The sequence below is a fragment of the Prionailurus viverrinus genome, unplaced genomic scaffold (genome assembly GCF_022837055.1).
Source record: "Prionailurus viverrinus isolate Anna unplaced genomic scaffold, UM_Priviv_1.0 scaffold_49, whole genome shotgun sequence".
In the NCBI taxonomy this organism is placed as follows: domain Eukaryota; kingdom Metazoa; phylum Chordata; class Mammalia; order Carnivora; family Felidae; genus Prionailurus; species Prionailurus viverrinus.
This window is the reverse complement of record NW_025927612.1, coordinates 1269512-1273568: the sequence shown is the minus strand read 5'-3', so window position 1 is coordinate 1273568 and position 4057 is coordinate 1269512.

Here is a 4057-nt window from a genome sequence, read left to right as displayed (position 1 = left end):
GGCTGGTTCTGGCTTTCTTGCAAGGGTGCCTGCAGGATGATCGAAGTGTGGGCGCAGGCCCACAAGTTGCTAGCACCGAGGGGCTCCGCTTTCCCAGACCCGTGCCCTGCCCCCAACTGTAAGAGGCCCACTGGCAAGTCTTCTCTGCCTCCCTGGGTTCAGACCAAGGTCAGGTGAGAGACGTGTCCCACCCCCAGAAAGGGATGTGACGCTGGTGTACTTCTCCCGGGGCCGCACCAGGAACAGAGACTGTCCTGAGGGAAAGCCAGGCCATGACCAGACTACAGGAGGCAAAGTACTGGATGTCGGGACCAGATAAACAGGCCTTGAAATCACAGCAGCCCCTGGCCATCTCCCAGGCTTCTTGTGTCACCATCCCCCTGGATGAGGGACTGGTCATGAGGACCTCTGTCCCAAGGGATCTCGAGGCCACTCGGTGGACAGGCGGCCCCGATCAAGGAGAGGCAGACTGGCTGCAGTGTGCTGGTTCCCTGCCCCAGGTGGCCTCGCGGGGAGCTCGGAGCCCCTCGCTTAACTCCTGCACTGCCTCCCTGCCATCGCTTGCCACGTCCCACACCACAGTCTCCCGCTCTTAAAAAAAAAAAAAACGGGTGCCTCGCTTCAAGTCCTTGTTTTGCCGCCACCTATAAAACATGGTCACCGACGTGCCACTCATAGCCACCCCCCTCCCTCTGAAGTCAGCCTTGCCCCTCACATGCAGGGAAGGGTTCTTAAACCCAGCCAAGCCTCACCTTGCAGGCCTCCCATTACTGGCCGCTCCAGGCTCACTGGCCATGCTCCATCTGGAAGCATGTCCGGGAACAGCAGAAGCCCAGAGCAGAGGGCACAGTTCTGATACTGTCTGATGAAAAAAGAACTACAGCCAGGAAGGGAGGAGAGAACCAGGATGTGGCCAGCAGTGCAGCGGCAGACACGATCGGCAAAATAGAGGGAGAACAGACACTCCCTGAACTGCAGAAAAGTCGCACTACCTCCTCACTGTTCTGGAAACTGGCAGCGGCCCTGCCACCCTGGGCACCCGGTGGCCAGTCCCGGGCAACACCGCCCTCTCAAGGCAGGCCGCACGCAGGTGAATAAAGTCAGGCCCCACCACTTCTGCAGGGCATGCTGGCCAGGGTCCCCACAGGACAGCTCCAGAGCTGGGCTGAGCTGAGGAGGAGCCCCTGTCCCTCCCTGGATGCCACATCCTGTCCAGGCAGCTGTGACAGACGCAGGGAAGCAAGGGCGAAAGAAGCCAGCCTGGGGCTGGGGAACAAGCCCCGGGGGGGGGGGAAGGCTCCTCGCACGGAGGCTACAGGACAGACCCGGCCCTGCCCAGGCAGGGGGCAGAAGGGAGCAGGACTGGGGCTCCATCCCTGCAGAGGGCTCTGGGGTAGGACGGGCGCATGGCACCGGGACTCCATCCTACGAGCGGCAAGCGGGCTGGGACCCGGTGCACTGGCAGAGTCCCGGCAGGACACCCCGGCAGCTAGGTGCTAGGAGGAGACAGGGAGGGGCAAGGCCCGGGCCCGCCACCGGGCTCACACACAGGGTGTGGAGGCCTGGTCACCTGCCCGGAGCCAGCGGGGATGGTGGCCCAGCCCCGCCACACCCGCACCAGCGCCCAGGCCTTGCCTGCCAGGCGGGGCGCCAGGAGCAGAGGAGCGGTCCCCGCCACACGGCGACCGCAGGCTGGCCCCATCTCATCTTCTAAGTGTAGGGACGGGACCGCTGGCCACCCCAGTGGGGAGCAGCACGCCCCCCGCCCCCCATCCTTGGGGTCCTGTCCGCTCTGAGTCCACGCAGCGCAGGGCAGGGGGAAGCTGACCAGCCCCACCCCACAGCCAGCCTCCAGCCGGCCCCAGCCACACCTCTGCACCTGGCCCTGCCTGTCGCCCTTCTGCCCCATCGCCCGCCGCCCCCATCCCCCCAAAAGAGGCTGGAAGGGGACTGGGGTGAGGAAAGGGGGGCACCCGGCCCCTCAGGGTGGGTGGGGCTGCCGCTCACCAGAGCCAGCGAGGGAGTCCCAGCACCTCTTAGTCCGGGGCCCCTTAGGATTCTGTGGGCCCACCCCAGCGCAGGCGGCCACACCCCGCTCCAGGGCATAGGGCCAAGGTGCTCCAGGGCAGCCCCGACCACGGAACCCCGGCGGAACCAAGGGAAAGAGGATGGGGTGGCCGCTAAGACAGGGCCAGTGAGCACGCAGAGCAGAGCGACAGGTGCCCGCCACAGGCACCTCCCGTGCGCTCAGTGCTCTGCAGCTCTGGACGGTCTCCTCCCGCTCCCGCTCGGGTGGGTGTGGGGGAGTGGGCCCATGGCAAGTGCAGACGGGTCCCCCAGAGGGTGGGGTCTCCTCCTCCGGGGCAGGTGCATCCAGGGGAGGGCGGTCCCCAGCTGGGGCCGCTGTGCTGTGCGGCTCAGAGGTGGGGCTGGCTTCCGCCGCCTCTAGTGCTCCCCACGGGCTCCCCACGGGCCCAGCCGTGTCTCTCAGCAGGTCTCCAGGAGCCCAGCCAGGCCACTGGCGGCGGGGGGGGCGGGGCTGAGCAAACCACTGAGCCACGCGTGGGGTGGGTGGTTGCCCTTGAACCGGCACACCTGCTGAGGACCGGCCAGGCACAGACGTCCTCGGGCAGAGACGGTGATGTGCAGGGATGGGCACCGAAGGTGGGTAGGCAGGTGAGCGGCGCAGGATCTGCCTGCTGGGGGGGTGGGGGGGGCTGCGCCCACCCACAGGGCCGGCCACCAGGGGGAGCGCCTGCGCGGCCCCCGTGAGGGAAAGGGAAGACTCTGCGTCCCTCCCCGCCCGCCGCCGCCGCCGCCGCCGCCGCCGCCACCAGGGGCAGGAGGCCTCCGAGGGAAGGCCGCCGGGAGAAGCCGGGCCCTCCTTGCTGTTCCTCCTGCCGGGGCCGAGGGACGGGAAAGCCGTTCAGCTCAGACACACGCCAGGGGGCTGGCGACGACGCCGGTCAGATGGCCCCGGCGCGTGGGGCCACACTGGGCCTGTGGGTCTCCGGGGGGCCGTCTTCAGGACCAAGCCACCCGACACGCTGGCCGGGGGATGTCCCCAGGAGCCACGATTACGGTCCCCGAGGTCAGGCCCAGCAAGCAACGCCTGGTCTCTGCTGCTGCTCCCGGGACACGGCCCGGCTGCCCCGAGACCCTCTGTCCTCGGGTTCAAAAAGCACACGGCGGCCGCCCGCCCGCGGTGCCAGGAGCTGCACCCCGGGCCCTGGCCCTGCGCGGCAGCAACGGCCAACGGGAAAGGTCCGGCCCACAGAACCGGCGTGACACACAGAGCTCGGGAGCATGTCAGAGCGTGTCAGAGCGAACTCATCTCTGAGGCCCAGCCAGGAAGGACGGGGTGGGCACTTCCCCAGGGAAACCAGATGCTGCTGGCCTCCTGTGGCCACAGTGGGAGCTCCTTCCTGAATTGACAGCTGCACCCCGCCCCTCCCCCACCGCAAGCCGGTGCCTGCCACCACCTGGGCCACCAGAGTCCAGCACGGGGCCACCCGGCTACCCGAACCATCACTGAGGAGGGGCCCACTCCTCTCCACTCCCTGCCCTCACCCGCTTGCCAGCCGCCCGGCGGAGGGCAGGGGGCAGAAGGGGGGGCACGCCTGTGTGCGGAGAGAGGTCACCCCTGCCTGCCTCACGGGGCAGCTGCCCCCGGCCCCGGGGAAGGAGAGGATGCGGGGGCAGGACTGAGGCGCCCGGGCGGGAGCACCGGCGGTCCGGAGCCTCCTGCTCTCAGGCCTGGGCAGGACTCAGCACGCTGGCAACGGTGCTGACCGGCTGCCGTGACGACAGACAGCTGCCCGCCCCTGTGCCGGGACGGCCGCCAGGGCTGCACGCTGCCCCGCAAAGGGCAGAAAGCGCCCCTCTTGGGCTGCGTGGGCCGCCCGGGAACCCGGTCCCATATTCTTCTTCCTGTCTCTGGCTCTTTGTGCGTTTTGTCTGCAAGCCTTTAAAGACGAAGAGCCACCCTCTGCCCATACAAATGCGGGCCCTGCCTGCCTTGGTCCGCGGGCCGGAACGTGCCACCCCCCCTTTAGAC